This window comes from Hyla sarda, chromosome 6 (assembly GCF_029499605.1).
Source record: "Hyla sarda isolate aHylSar1 chromosome 6, aHylSar1.hap1, whole genome shotgun sequence".
Classification (NCBI taxonomy): Eukaryota; Metazoa; Chordata; class Amphibia; order Anura; family Hylidae; genus Hyla; species Hyla sarda.
Window position 1 is genome coordinate 149,102,844 of NC_079194.1, and position 17,005 is coordinate 149,119,848.

Sequence of the window (17,005 nt, forward strand, 5' to 3'; positions counted from 1 at the left end):
ATTCTGCCTCTGACTGCATCTGATGAGTGCTGTAGTCCTTGTATGATCAGTAGTGAGATGATAGCTGGCATATTTCTAGTTTTTGAATCTACATTTCCCAGTATATCCTTAAAGGGTTACTCGGCTCCAAAGTGTCCGGAACATTGAATTCCGAACATGTGTGTGGGCTTCCATGTTGACGCCCGCCCCCTCGTGATGTCACGGTCTGCCCCCTCAATGAAAGTCTGTGGGAAGAGGGAGTGACATTACCAGGGGGCGGGCATGAACATGGAAGCCCGCACACAGCGTTCGGAACTCAATGTTCCGGATGCTGGGTAGCGGAGTAACACTTTAACATTATTCCTTTACTACATTTCAGTAGAATGCTTTACCTTGTTACTTATTATTTGGGTAATCATTTTTTGCAACAGACAGTGCCTCTTTTTTGCATGACAGTGTGGTCTTCAGGCCTTAGCATTCAGTTTGGACCATCACCAGATGACAGACTTGGATAACCTTAACTAAAAATAGTGGAGTACCCCTGTTCTAGACTGAATACAACAGTAGCAAGATTATGATCAACGAATGGGAACATTTTAAATTTAAATTCACAGGTTAACAAAACACCCTGAACTAGACACAATACAATGTATTAGTGTCATTTAGGGGGCTATACACATTCAATAGCTGTCAGCTATACACTCCTGATCACTTCATACACTCAGTGGAGAGAGATGGGGTGAGCTGCTGCTCTGGCAGCAGTTCATCACTGAGAATAATAGGGATGGGCAATTAAAATAACCGACCCATCTCTTCCGCCAACAACATCTGTCGTGGTTGAGTTGGAAGGCCCCTGTCGTGGTCAATCGTTGGGTTCAACTGAACGTTCAATAATGTGTATGGGCACCTTTAGTTATCATACTGGACTCTAGGCCAGAAGAGACATTTACGTGATATGTAGCTCAATATGAATTACCTAGATTACATACATTGTAGCAAACAATCAGCTGTTTTATTAGAATTAGACCATGGAGAGTTTTCGGCATCTGAATGTAAAGAACTGATATTTCTATTAACAGACAGCATACATTAAAAATGAAAACAATTGAACCATTAAGTGTATTAGAAATCAGCATAACTTTTCAATACACATTTATTCACAGAATACCCTCTAACTGCAGGAGTTACTAGAACAGACTGACAATTTTGTTTAGGACGTCATCCATTTTGTCAAGGCCACAGCTGCAAGTTTCTAATCTATTTAGCCACTCTACTCTAGCTACATAATATACAATATCACTGTACAGAAAGAAAGACTCCCAGCAAACACCATATAAGTATTCATAGATCCCCAGTACCTATCGAAGGTTCATTTTGGGCCCCATTCAGGTGGTATATACTTGGTTTTATGTTTACTTGCTGCATGGATAGCACAGTCAGGCATGTACACTGCGCAGTATTGTATTTTTTTGTTTTTTGTTTTTACAATGGGTGATTATGGTGGTGGATGCCATTGTATGGCATCAGTCAGAAGAATCCAATAAACACAATGGAGCTGTTCTCGGTGTATCTATTTAAAAAAGAAAAAAAATAATATAGAAGAGAAATAAATAAAATCCAAATAGAACTCAATAAATCAAGAGGTCTCTTCTTTACTTACAACATCTCAACTTTTCCATTATTTTGGGAATAATATCCAAGGATAATAATGTTTGCAGGGGTATTAGCCTCTAGCTATAAGTGCTGCAAGGACATATCTGGGATCTGCAGATAATGATGACGACTCACAAATTACACGAGGACGCAGCTTTAACCTCTCATTAGGAGGATGGTGGACCCCGAGGGGAACGTTATAAGGAAGGAAAAGTAATGGAAGATTTTCTTTGCAAAAAAAGCTTTACTTGCAAAAAAAAAAACAAAAACACAATGAATATTATTGCAAAATAAATTTTCTGAAGATGATGGTTACACGCCAGCAGGGGGCACTCTGGGAAAATGCAGTTTTTTTTTTTGTATCACATATTGTACAGTTCTTTATGCTGTACGTGCTGCCGCTCTGCTAATAAACAACATGTCTCCAATTATCAGCGCTTGATCCGTGCTGTTCCCCACATCACTGTGGACTGAGGCTCAACACATCTGGATCACATCAGTTTCTCAGGAAGAGCCTGCGACCAAGGCCTGCCACATTCAATATGGGTGAGAAAAGCCAGAGCTGCCTCCTGCTCTTACCCACCAAATGCTGATCCTATCGGCTCAGAGAGGATGCTGCAATTCAATAATGGTAAAACAAACCCTGCTAATAGTATGATTAAATTAATCTGCATTAAAGTTTCACGGCAGATGATGAGGAGACGCCGCTCGTACATTTGATACATCACACACATTGATCTATGGGATCACAGGAATTCTAAAAAAATGAAACTGGATCATAATATTTACCATTCTACACAGCTGCTGCTCTGATGTCATGATGTGCGGCAATAACAAGTGGATGGAGCTGGAAAGCAGCAACATAGTATTTTTAGGCTAGGAACACACATTGCAGAAACGCTGTATATTTTTTGCAGGAAAAAAATGTGCCAAATGCAGAAATATAAAAAAAAGGTGTTATACTTCCCCCTTCCAGCTGGGTCCTCTTCTGCCTTTGGCACATTTTCTGCTTCAGAAAATCTGCAACATATCTGTAACATGTGTTCCTACCCTCACACTGTGTATGCAGAGAAGATCCACATCTGGCACACAATAGACACAATTACCACACAAGTTTTCTGGTAATACCACAGTTTTATCAGCAAAATCATGAGATCACTGCATGTAGTCGTGGACTCAGTCGCATGTAGCAGCAATAAGCTGCATTGTCTATTAGGGCTCATTCACATTACACAATCTTGCCCAGAGATATTTAGTGTAGAAATTCCATCTGTAGCAGGCGCTAGGACTGCACGGAAATGCGGCGTCTCCATAGACGTAAATTCATTTCTGAGCAGATTCCACTAAAAGAATGAACATGAGTCTGGGGTTTAAAATTTTTTTTTTTTTTTGTACACATAGAAAGTTTTTACGGAAGTGTTAACCATGTGCAATATGTTGATTTGCTGCTCTGTGTACACACATCAACCCTTCCTCTATCTTACAATGAAGAATTGAGGCAGGGAGAGGGGAAGAAGGGGGTGGAGTCTCGGACTTTGTGAATTTGTGATACTAACATATACCATTGTGTCGGGAGCGGAGCAGGGGGCTAGCAAAAAAGCAATGCAGGTATGGGGATATACCATTGTGTAGGGGGGAGCAGATTGACAAGTGATACACAGAGTATTAGAAAGCAATGGTCCGAGTGCAGCCCCCTGCTCCCACCTTTACCTCAAAAGCACAATTTCTTGGTATGTTCCCTGCTACCCCTTACACAGTGGTATATCTTAGTATCACAAATGAATAGGTCTGAGGTCCGCCCCCTGCACCCACAATTCCTCGATTGCAAGAGTCATCCTGGAGGTGTGTAGACAGAGTAGCGAATCAGCACATCACATAGATAACAATTCCATTGAAATATCCTATGTGTTAAAACTAAATTTTATTGAATTCACATTGTGTTTTCTATCCCCCCTTTTTTTTATTTATTTTTTTTACTTGGTCTGCACTCTGCCCCTCCCCCTCAGCCCAGGCATATTTAAATTAGCAGGAAGCTGCACAGGGCCCTTTCCTTTCTGGCAGCCTCCCAGTCTGACTGGGAGCACATGGTAAGTGATCTTTTACACCTTGTTCACACTGGTGTGGTGCTGTGCGGCTTCCATTGCTGCCACGGCACCGTGTCTATGGGGAGGAGCGTCCCTGGGACTGGTTTGAGTGGCATTGGGGCTGCTCTGCCAGTCGGTCGTTCCCCCTGTGGGCATTGGTGTTGCGGTGGTGGTGGTCACCGCCCAGTGCTACGCCATTTTATGCAAGGGACGTTAGGGACCCACCACTTACAGGTGTCCGTGACGTGGCTGGTGGGCTTGCACTTCATAATCATAAAGTACAGTAACAACCTGTTAGTTTAATAAATGTTGCTGAGAAGCATTAGATCATTGTGCATGTTGTGGATGTGCGACCATGTCTGTTTTCTCTATTTGAATTAACAAAACTACATTTTATAACACCAGAATTTCCACTGCAAAAATTCCAATGCGAATTCCAGTGTTAAAGGTGCAGTAGAATCCTATTGATACCAATGGGGGGCTGCAACACCGTATTTGCCACAGTGGTACTCTGGAGCAGAATTCTGCTCTGAAACTTTGCAGTGTGGATGAGCCCTTAGAATCTTGAGCTACTCAAAAACACAATTCTTCTCTTATCACAGTCTGCTGGTATGTCCTTTAAACATGCTTTACAATGCAGCACTGCTTTAATAAAGAATGGCAGACAAGAAATTCCATTTTAGCAGTATAAAATCATCCTCAGATGGTCATCTCACTGTTCTGCCCATTCAACTTAAGGGTGCTGCAGATCTGCTTCAGCAGATTTTGTTGCCTATTGACTTCAATGGGCAGCAAAATCTGCAGCAAAAATATGCACATGTGAACGTACCCTATTAATGTGGATCAGCTTTTTTAGACTGGCTGCTGTGTACAAGTAAAAGATCAACAAGAAGTCAGTGCATGGAGAGATGAATCCTGCAGCACATAGACTGAAGGCAGGAGCTTCAAAAAAGGAGCACACAGATTTCTGTCACATAAAATAGCCCAGATTTACCAATCTGCCTGAGGAAAGAAAGCAGAGGCGGCTCTACCATTAGGCGAGTTAGGCAGCCGCCTAAGACCTCGCATTAGCAGGGGCCTTGCGGCCGCCTAACTCGCCTTCCTAAGAAAGTAAAATAGGTGTCAATGCGTACAAATCACCAGTCAGTATTGTACAGGAGCAGGAAACAGGAATCCCTGCTCCTGTACTAACAGCCTTGCAGCTCTTACCATGCAGGCCGGTCGCGATTATCTCATCTCATTGCGCATGGCCTACACCAGAAGTCCTGCGCCGGAAAAGACTCAGGCCAAGGAGGAGGATAGGAGGTGGCTGTGGAGCTCAGACTGGGATCTGATGAGCAGACTGAGCACGGACAGCGGACATCAGGCGAGGGGACAATAACAGCTGAGGAACAGAAATATAGGAAAGTCAAAGACAGGGGGAATATTAAAAGGGAGCAGGGCCACTATTAAGAGGGAAAGGAGAAGTCTGTAAGGGGGGAACATGAGGGGTCTATGAGGGAGTAGAGGAGGACAAGTATTTAAGAGGGGGGGAGCCGGAGGAGAAAATTGCTCTATATAAGGGGGTAAGGGAGGACAGGAAAAGGGCTTTATATTAGGGGAAACAGGAGGAAAGGAAGAGGGCTGTATATTAAGGGGTACAGGATAAGAGGGTTTTATATAAGGGGGTACAGGAGGACAGGAAAAGGGCTCTATAAAAGGATGTACAGGAGGAGAGGAAGAGGGCTCTATATAAGGGGATACAGGAGGGAAAGTGGGTACAGGAGGAGGGGTATGTAGGAAGGGACAGGAGGAGAAGAATGGTCTTTAGGGGGAACAGGAGCAGTGGAGGGGTCTATAAGGAGATACAGAAGGGGAGTACGTGTCTATAAGAGAGGACAGCAGAGCCTTAGGGAGCGCCCCTGTGTCATTATGAGGTCCCTGAAGGTCCTGTTTCTGCTGCTTCCATTCTGCACCTTGTAGCATCCAGCAGACCAGATACACAGTAGTGATTACCCTTGTTATACTTCCACCCACCAGGGTGTCATCTCAGTCATCTGTAATTAGTAAAGTAGATTTATGTAGATTTTATAGATTCAGAGGTTCTCCCTTTTTTTTTTTCCGAAGGTGCAAAAGTCCACTGTAAAACTGTAAATTTAGAGCCACTGTAGTGACCTTGGCACCAATCATACCTGAACCCAGGTAGCTGCCCAGTATTTTACACAATACTGTCCTTTACACAATACTGTGCTGCCAACCAATACTACTTAGTGACATCTTGTCAGTGAGGGCCTCATGTTCAAGTTTCGCCTAAGGCCCACACAAAGCCTAGAGCCGCCTCTGACAGAAAGTGTCTGGTTTTGACCATAACAGCCAATCAAGGTTTAGCTTCTATTTTACCAGAGCTCATTCTGATTTGAAATGCGTTGTGATTGGTTGCTGAAGGAAAACCAGACAGTTTCTTCCCTCAGGCCGATTGGTAAAGCGGAGTCAAAATATTCAAGAATTATGCATTTTAAGCTCATAAATATGTCTGAATATAAAACTTCATATGATTTCCCAAGAATACTGGACCTTAATAAAAGCACACTGGACCATATAATGCTAAACCACCAGCAATATGCCTACAGTGCAATCAATTTGTTTCAGTTAAGCAAAACTGCATCCATACATTATGAACCCTTCAAAAGGAATACGCTAAGACTCGGAAGGGTGGGTTAGGGGACAGTTTATTTTACTGATCTATCATTTTCTGCACTCAAAGCTTTTTTCAGAAACAGACCCCCCCAAATCCTCAGTTTGTGTGTGGTACTGCAGCTCAGTTCTATTGAAGTTAATGGTGCTGAGTTGTAATGCACAACCTGAGGACAGATGTGGCACTGTTTTGGAAGAAAGCAGCTACGGTTTTCTAATCCTGGGTAACCCCTTTAAGGGTATAGTCACACACAGGATCTGCTGCAGAGTTAAAGTTGTAAACTACAAATACACAGCAAGTTTTAAGCGAATACGCCCCGACACCCTGAGCAAGTTCAGTGTAGGACTCCATGCCCTCAGTCTATGCAAAGTGATGACATTATGGGATATAGAGGCTGCCTCAGCAGAGCCGTGTCAGAATGGTAGAAAGACTAAAGATTGCAGGCAACCCGTAAATGGATCATTTAGTACACAAGGCATACACAAAATACATGAGTGTTCTTCTTTAACATTTAATATTTTCATTGATAGTGAGGAAGAAAATATTAGTTCACAGATCCAATGCAGAATGCCTGAGAAAAAAAAGAAATAATGCAAGAAATAAATACCCTTTCCCTTTAGCTGCGTCCATTCATTTCATAACTACAGGTGGGTCATGTGACCGAGACTACACCAACAGAAAATGACAGTCTTTTATTCTTCACAGAAAATGGTGTGCTATGTCAGCTGACCTTCAGTGAACTATAAGACATCCCTTCTATTCTGGCAGCTTAAAGACCCTTCTCTCTATTTTCCTACAAATATAGAATGCTACTATAGGACCAGGAGAACATTGACAAAGTAGTGGGTGAGTCCATACAGTGATTTGCTGCAGAGTTATAACACTCCTCTGATCACACTGCTGCCTCTGCTATGTGTTGTGACTAGATAATCTTGTGTGTCCTATGTGATGGAGCCTGACACTGCTCTTCTGTGTGCAAGATCTGCAGTAACGGGCTAAAGCTATACCTCAAAAAATACTCTATATTGTGAATTTGGGCACAGAAGTTGATCTATCACTTGGGAAATGTTTGTAATTTTTCTGTAGACTCTGATATACTAGGAGGGAGAGTTAACTTTTAGCATCTCTATGCTTTGTATAAAGTTACATGACTGACGAATTTCTAGGCTCAGGTAGGTGTACTTATTGGTTGCAGTAATAATACAGTTGTTTCTTACAAAGGAAGGAGAGCCTGGGTGATAGTGTAATTTTTTTCTCTGAACAGAAACAGGTTTGTTGCCTTTGGACTGATAGACAATGCCCTTGTGGTGCTATATTTTTCCAAATTAGCAGCTTCTCTTGGTGGCCTCTCACACAGGTTATTTTTAATTATTATTATTTTTGCACATGTGGTTCCCTAATTCCCAAAATGAGTCGTCCTGGAACCTGGAGGGCATCTTGATTATTAGGAGGCTGCCATACACTTTAGCAGCTGGTTCAGACAACTTTAATTTAAGGCTTATGGGCATCTTAAAGGGGTTCTCCGGTGCTTACACATTTTATCCCCTATCCAAAGGATAGGGGATAAGATGCCTGATCACGGGAGTCCCGACGCTGGGGATGCCCGTGATCTTGCACGCGGCACCCTGTGTGTAATCAGTCCCCAGAGCGTGTTCGCTCCGGGTCTGATTACGGGCGACCACCGGGCCAGCGGCATGTGACGTCACGCCTCCGCCCCCGTGATAGCTGTCACGCCCCCTCCCGTAGGCTTGCATTGAGTGGCGGGGCGTGACGTCACACGGGGCGGAGACGTGACGTTTCACGCCACTGGCCCGGTGGTCGCCCGTAATCAGACCCAGAGCGAACACGCTCCGGGGACTGATTACAAACGGGGTGCCGTGTGCAAGATCACGGGCGTCCCCAGTGGCGGGACTCCCGTGATCAGGCATCTTATCCCCTATCCTTTGGATAGGGGATAAGATGTGTAAGCACCGGAGAACCCCTTTAAAGGGAGATTAGTAATTTCCATTCTGTATGTGAAGTCCTAAGTACTACTTTTCCATGCAGGCAATATTGTAGCATCTATCTATAAGTTGCAGCACTCCCAAGGGGTTTCAGGGGAAGATTTATCAAACCTTGTGTAGAGGAAGAGTGGTGCAGTTGCCCATAGCAACCAATCAGATTGCTTATTTAATTTTTAACAAGAATTTGTTTGCCTGCAGCATTACTTAAATGGGCTGGAGAAAGTGTCTATCAGTCTCTGACCTCTATCTTGTTGAGGGTTTATAGCGAGTGCAGCTGACAGTAGCTGTGCCTTGAACAATATATAAATTTTGTTGTAGGACGGCTCCCTGGACACATAATGCTGTATGCATTGAGTGTCACATTCGTAGCCGCACTGTGGACTCAGCACAGCTAATGAACTAATTACACATTACGGGCGGCACACACTGACCTCTCTCATCTGCCTGGACGTGGCCGGGATCCTGTAGAACAGCCCACTGTCATTAATCCAGCTGCCAAGACCAAAAGCAGACCTGGAAGCTATGTTACGATGACATTTACTAACACTGCATGATGGCGGATTTAGGGTGGTGTGGTACTCTGGTGTATCACATATTAAAAACAGCATACACATGCTCAGCAGATAGTATCACACACCATAACCCTAAACACCTAGGCTTAGCGGCAAGTATCACACATAATAGACTTAGATACAGAGGTCAGCAGACAACATGTTAGGCTTAAATACAGCAACTCAGCAGACAGTAGTACAACCTTATAAGCTTTGAGGCTCAGCAAAAAGTATCACACATATTAGGCTTAAGGCACCCATAAACATTATACTAAAGATGGTGTATGGGGCCTCCCAACTCTCGGACAGATGTTTTGGATTTTTAACACCCATCTCTATTATTTAAAGGGGTACTCCGGCGCTAAGACATCTTATCTTATCGGATAAGATGCCTGATCGCGGGGGTCCCGCCGCTGGGGACCCCCGTGATCTTCCATGCCGTACCCCGTTAGAATCAGCTACCGGAGTGTGCTCGCTCAGTGTCCGATTACTGGCGATCAAGGGGACGGAGCATAGTGGCAGCGGTCACGCCCCCTCCATAGGCTTGCATTGAGGGGGCGGAGCGTGATGTCACACAGGGGCGGAGCCATGATGTCACTATGCTCCGACCCCGTGATCGCCAGTAATCAGACCCGGAGGGCTGATTCTAACGGGGTGCGGCGTGGAAGATCACGGGAGTCCCCAGCCGCGGTACCCCCGCGATCCTTTGGATAGGGGATAAGATGTCTTAGCGCCGGAGTACCCCTTTAAGGAGAGATAAGCTTCTGCCAGAGAAGCCTGCCTGCGGTTTACCCTTCCATTCCTCATAGACAACACAAACATTTGGCACTGCCACATGTGTATTGGGGAGTCTGAGTGATAACTGTTGGTTGAACAAACGTTTGACAAACAGGTAATAAATGTGTATGGTAGCCTTTAGACATGCCAGCTCAGCAGACAGCAACACAAACAATAAAGCGGCTCCCTACCACACTGGGATCTTCCCAGGGAGTGGCCGGACAGCTAGCAGATATAGTCCCACAATTCCAGCCTTATTACAGCTCTTCCACTGTATTATATCCACCCACCTGGTAATCCTGGACTGCTCTATTCGCACCTACCACAGAAACATAGACATCTACAAGGCATTATAGTTCCAGTTTTTCCAGCTTTCAATGCAGAAAGTGGTGAGCTTCATGAGGATCTCTCAAAAATGTTTGCCCACCTATAAACCCCCAATACAGATTAGAGGAAGAATGAATCTATATGAAAAGCTGAGTCACGGGCCCTCATCTAATTTGTAGGTTGTGGGTTGTTCAAATGACAAAATGTAGAGGTTTTCATTTATTTGACCTGTCTTTTATCTTTTATAAGTGACACAGAAAAAAAAAAAAAAGGTGGAAAATTTAATTAATGATTCTATTAAAAAGTAGAAAACCACATCCGCATTCTGTATAAACAGTTGAAATTCTGAAAAACTGAAGAAAGCCAATTTTGGTGCATGAGGTTAATAAATAAAGTAAAATGCATTTCTCCATAATTTATTTCACCACAATTTATACAGAATTCCAAAAGTAAATGAGGGTCTGTTAATCACTATGGGGGAGATTTATCAAAACCTGCCCAAAGGAATGGTTGCTGAGTTACCCATAGCAACCAATCAGATCACTTCTTTCATTTCTGAAAAGGCCTCTGAAAAGTGAAAGAAGCGATCTGATTGGTTGCTATGGGCCACTCAGCAACTTTTCCTCAGGACAGATTTTGATAAATCTCCCCCTATGTGCATACGATACATATCTTGTACTGATCCAGAGTAACATCGATATTAGACTTCAGAGCTGCACTCACTATTCTGCTGGGGGAGTCACTGGGGGAGATTTATCATTAGGTGTCTATTGTAGACACAGATCTACCCCTTTACACTGCCTGTCTGACACTTTTGCGCAAAAGTTGCTAAAAATGCGCACGTCCTTTGATAAATTTTGCGCAAATATAGAAATGCCCCCCTCGCTCTACCGTGCACTCCTTCTCTACCTCACACTTCACAGACCTGTGGCGTTTTCCCGTGGTGGGCCCACAGAATTCTGACTTCCCTTCTATCCTCCCAGGTTAGTGCCTTCTTATATTTCCAAGTTGCCTTATGCTAGCATTTTTTAACAAGTTTCTGGGCTAACTTTCTTTTTTTCCATATTACTTTCCTACCCAGGTTAATAAAGTGTCATGGCTGACCCTAATGCTTGTGAATTCCCTTCAGAGGTTGTTTCCTCCGATCTCCCTGGACCCTCACAGGCTTTGGGGAATGTTGTCATCATGAAGTGCATCACTTGCATAGCATTTTTGCATAATTGGAAATAAGCAAGCTTACAGACTTAAGTAAAGCCACCGTTCGTTACAGTCCTGCATGGTAAACTTCAACAATGACAGAATGAAAATGACAAATGCTTTGAAAATCTTAAATCATAAGGCTAGGTTCACACTGCAGAATCTCCGGGTAGAAAATTTCCGCCTGGAGATTCCGAGTGCGGCCAGCACCGACTGAATCAGTCGGCGCTAGGACCGCGCGGACACTGCAGTCGCCAATGTGTTCCACGAGTATTTCCGCCTGAAGAATGAGCAACGCCATTCTTCGGGTGGAAATTTTAAAGCGGATTTTCAGTTCACAAATTCCGCTTCACAAATTCTGAAGTGTGAATTTGTGAACGGAAACCCATTCCCTATATTATACATTTTAGTAAGCGGAATTTCTGCCTGCCTTCCTTCGCTCCCCCGATGCCTCAGGTAACCCACTTGGGTCTCCGCCGCGATCCTCTTCCGGGTTGCCGGAGGTCGGCGAGTCATACTGCACTCAGCCAATCACCGGCCGCAGCGAGGTCCCACCTCGGCCGGCGATAGGTTAAGTGGCAGTGTAAAGTTTTTTGCCCCGGCACCTGCTGCCGCTCAGCCTATGGCCGGCCGAGTTGGGATTTTGCTTGGGCCGGTGATTGGCTGAGTGCAGTATGACTCGCCGACCACCGGCAACCAGGAAGAGGATCGCGGTGGAGACCGGAGTGTGTTACCGGAGGAGCGAAGGAAGGTATATACCTCTTATTTTTTTTACTGCCGGCAGTATGGAGGACAATTTTCTATTCTGGAGTTCTCCTTTAATATTTGTCACATAGTGTCTGTCTATGGCAAAAAGATTAAATCATTGGAGGTGGTTCTAAATCTCTATTCCATATTGCTGGAGAGATTCTGACAGCTTTTTACGTGTCCTCCTAGATGTTGTATATTTGCGCAATTTAATCGTCACTTGCGCAAAGTTTGTGCATGGAAACATTAAAGATGCAGTTGATAAATTGATGTACACTGCATAATCAGCTCTACCATACACAGTCACATAGAATTCCACATTAAAACTTCTATCAAAAAGTACGCTAAAAAAACACACAAAAAACGTTAATTGCACAAAAAAATTTATGCAACATAGACAGTAAAAACTATGTATATATAATGATAAATGTCCCCCTCTATGTACATACATAACACTGCTTATCTTATACTGGTCTTGCCTTATATCCTGTATTATACTCCAGAGCTGCACTCACTATTCTGCTGGTTGAGTCACTGTGTACATACATTACTTTAGCTGTATTAATCTTTCCACAATCTTGCTGGCAAAGCTAAGACTGCAGCAATACAGAATAATACAAGCTGTGAGGTTTCCTTTACATAGGGATATATATATATATATATATATAGATAGATAGATAGATAGATAGATAGATAGATAGATAGATAGATATACATACAGAACAGGTCAGTTATTGCCTTGTGAAGAGCCCCCAGTGATCAGCTGATGAACAGGTTCATACAGGCCTGTAAATCATCAGCATGTAAACAGGGGATGTACTGCAACAATGAAGTGAATGGTTGCAGTACTGATCCAGTGATTGTTTGTGTAGCTGTTCACTGTCAGGTTTTGGCTAAAGGGGCATTTTAACAAGCACTGATCAACTTGAACATAGTCAGTGCTTGTGTCAAGACTGTCTGTATAGAATTACCATAACTTGACTCAATTTATTTGCAAAGTGACTCAACTTTATAGGTAGATTTTTTACTGATTAGAACCAAATACTGAAATATGTTCTTTTTCTAATTGGTTTCTATTTAATTATTGTATTTTTAATACTTCATTTCTGTACATTATTACAGACGCAGCCATAGAGCCTGAACTTTTGCTTTGCTTGGTTAACAACATATAGAGACCTACTTTACAGCAGTCACAGGGACCATTGGTAAACAACAGCATGGAGCCGAGGGACTGACTTCTATAGTGTTCTACACATGCTCTGTGATCTGGGTAAAGGTCACTGTGTAGGAAGGGGGAGGAGAAGAGCTGTGAACTCCAATTTCTGTGGATGGGATGAGCCAGTATTATCGATCTACTACTAGTGTCACCTGTCACTTCATTTTCAGTAGAAGTTCTACCGGTGGATCTTTTTTGGAGAGCTTCTTTAATGAGTTTTTTAGACCCACCGCTTATTCAAAGATAACTATAGTCTGTGTCTCTGTGTAGCAATTGCATTAAAGAAAACAGAATTGGCAGCAGCTTTTTTATGGTTTCCATAAATAAAGGGGATTTCTTTTCTTTGCTGCAAGTAAAATAGATGAAAATACTGTAAATAGCAAGATGGCCAAACTGGTGGTCATTTATATTTTACATTAACAAGTAGGACAAAGAAACCGAAGACAATGATTCAGACAGGCTGTGACACCAGACGAGTCTCAAGATTGTCTATGTTTCTGTTAATGTTCTCACCCTGGATTTGCTACAACATGACCATCCACTATGACCATCCAGCTTCCTGACACGGCTGCCCCCCTGCTCCATAACATTCCAGTCTCCTTACCTCTTTGGTCAACAAGCAAGGTCCTTCGCTGCATCCCTGCAGTTTTGGTTCATACATCATGTAATTTATAAACCTGATTCTCCCACATTCTCCTCCAATGAAACCGTTTAGGAATTCAGGACCTTCGGAAGATGTACAGGAAACTATGAAAGTTTTTGTAAACTTCTTCCCCCAAAAAGACAAGGAGTGGCAGCTTTAGGTGAGGGCAGAGTTTGGAATCCCACAGCAAACAGACTAGAAACGCGAAGCGACATGTCGACAAGAGAAGGTTAACCCGTTCAGTGATCTGACAGCAAGGAGGCACAAAATACTGGAAGTGGCGGCAAAAACAGAAAGAAACGGCAGAGGTCGAGATACGCAACAGATGACGTCATCATAACAAATTAGCACATTAGCCCAGAAACAGCAGGTCCTCTACATGCCGAAAAGTAGGGTGCAGTCCACCAACCAAATCTCAGTCACACATGGTACCATCTACAGTACTCAAGGAGCTTTTCTGCTACCATGTACTGTACTTAAGCAAATAAGTTGAAAGCAGTTTGCCAAACATTTCTGACACACACAATGCATTTTTGGGGTATGTGGTGATTGCTTACAAACTATGGGGTAGATTTATCATTGTTGTCTTTGGAAAGTTAGTTTTGAAGCCATTTATTTTTGCTTTGGTTTTGCTTACGTACAACATGTTTTTCATACTATAACATGGGGCTTGATAAATTTAACACATATAAGCAAAAAACAGTAGATGACTTTAGAACACCATTTTGTATGATTTCTGCTCTTCTCTGCAAATTTTCTGTACAGAAAGTTGCAGTTGTGACTTTTTGGGTGGCTTTTTAAAAGTGCTCTCAGAAGACAGTTTTCTAAGCCAGGTAACATTCGCACTTCATAAATCCAAAAAAATTGCAAAGTGAAAACTGAAATTGACTTTTGCAAGTCGCTTACAGCCAAAAGTTACGAAAAAATTGCTTTGGGACACGTGCAACATATATTTAAATATATATATTTAAAAATAAAGACAATGATAAATGTCCCTCTATGTTTAAATGTTTTTTTCCTCCCGAATCATAAAGTGGAGCTATACCATGAAAATAATTGCCTAATACCTCATTTCCTGAAAAGGATAAAAGCAGGTTTACTAATTTGCAGAAAAAAAAAACACATGCTGTGCACCCTTATTTCTTGTGTATTTTAAACACTCTCTGTTGCATACAGTGAAAGGGCATGGCTTTAGTGGAAAGGGACATGGCTTAAATTGTGACATTGAGCACCAAATTTTATTGCTAAATTCTGGCATTAAAAGGCAGTGTATAGTTAAACAAAAGTAGGTGTGGTCACTATCCACCTGCAGATTGGACATAACTTTTGCCAGAAACTGATGAAAGGTATGCCGCAAATCTATTTAAACTCATTGCTTGAGTAGATTTCAAAGTTTGAGGCACAGAGGGTTAGAAATATACATCAAATGTATTAAAAGGGAACCAACCATAAGATTTTACCCTATATAATGCTTGGCAAAGCGTTATATAGGGTAAAATCTTTATCCTCACCATCCCCAGGGGACTCTCTTGCCTGCGGGGATGGTGAGCATATGAACTTGTAAACTAGTCCCCACCGGCCCCTTAAGTAGTCCCCTTGGCGGGGAGCTCCTCTTACCTAGTCCTGTGTCTTCGGTTGGCAGTGGTGCCCACTCCGCTTGATTGACAGGCCGCTTAATCGCTCTGCTCCATGATCTGTTCAGCGAGCATCGCTTATATCTTCATATCCTCATCATCCCTGGGGGCAGGAGCGTCCCCCGGGGATGGTGAGGATAAAAAATGTACTCTATATAATGCGTTATATAGGGTAAAATCTGATGATTGGTTCACTTTAAGGTGCTCATGCCCCTTAAAGGGTTCCTCCACTGCCCCAGCGTTCGGAATTTTTTTCCCCCCCAACGCTGGGTGCAGGCTGTGGGGGTCGTGACGTCATGCCAAGCCCCCTAAATACAAATCTATGGAGGGGGTGTGCTATGACTTCAAAAGGGGCGTGGCCATGACGTCACGACCCCCGCAGCCCGCACCCAGCGTTCGGAACAAAATATTACGAATGCTGGGGCTGTGGAGTACCCCTTTAAAAGATCTGGTGCATCTTTATTCAATAAATTTGTTCCGAATGCTGGGTGCAGGCAGCAGGGTCGTGACATCACGGCCATGCCCCTCATTACATCACGCCAATGCAAGTCTATGGGAGGGGGCGTGGCATGATGGCACAAGGGGCGTGGCCATGACATCACGACCCCCCCCACCCAGCATTTGGAATAAAATGTTCCGAACGCTGGTGCAATGGAGTACCCCTTTAAAAGATCTGGTGCATCTTTATTGAATACACTTCAAGTTAAGACCAGCCTGTGAAATGCTAGTTTTCATAAATTCCTCCCTGAGCAAAATACAACTGTAAAATAGTAATAAAATACAGCCACAAAATAGGAATAGAATACAGCCATATTTTTTATCTAATAATGTGCACAATGAAAGTCTATGAAAAAGTCTCTCAGTGCACACACTGTTTAATAAAATGGCCAAAATTCGAATGCTGGAATTATGTTTGTGTTTTTGTTTTTTTTAAGTAGTGTATGCACTGAGAGACACTTCTCCATAGACTTTCATTGTGCACATTATAAGATTACAAAATAGCCGTATTGTATTCATATTTTACTATTCATTTTACAGTGTGTGAACCCAGCCACAATGTGAACCTAGTCATAGATAGTTTTAGTTACTTTGTCCAATAGTGTGTCTCAAATAAAACATTTCTGCATTTACTTTATCTCCTTCATTCGGAACCAGTCCATTGGGACACAGTAGCATATATGTGACAAGCTGCTATATTCCATTATGAGTCACGTGACCAAGTGAAATGTATACACTGCTGTAATGATATCACCACTACTCAAACTATAGCATAAGGGCAGACTAGATGGACCATATGATAGTCTATTCTATCTAATAAGTTTGTATTGTAGCATGTAATAGGATGCAGGGGTGATGTTGCTGTGCCACAAATACAAGGATATGTTTGACAGAAATTTAAGATAGGAGCTACCATACTGTAGCCGTATAGTGACCAATCAGATTCTTACACTGTGTTCTAATTTTGAGCACTGTGGTTTCTTCATGCTTTTCAAAGTCTTGGCTTTTTCCATTGATTTGGT

At 42.9% G+C, this 17,005-nt stretch overlaps 1 protein-coding gene and 1 long non-coding RNA gene across 5 annotated transcripts in view; one reads left to right on the forward strand and one right to left on the reverse strand.

The window, feature by feature from the left end:
- The window catches only part of GSE1 (Gse1 coiled-coil protein), a 510,276-nt gene that overhangs the window by 294,315 nt on the left and 198,956 nt on the right, over positions 1 to 17,005 (reverse strand). The window lies entirely within an intron of this gene.
- On the forward strand, positions 10,710 to 14,936 carry LOC130276325 (uncharacterized). Its single transcript, XR_008845084.1, has 3 exons — positions 10,710 to 11,031; positions 11,130 to 11,327; positions 13,115 to 14,936. It is a non-coding gene; the product is annotated as an uncharacterized LOC130276325 (long non-coding RNA).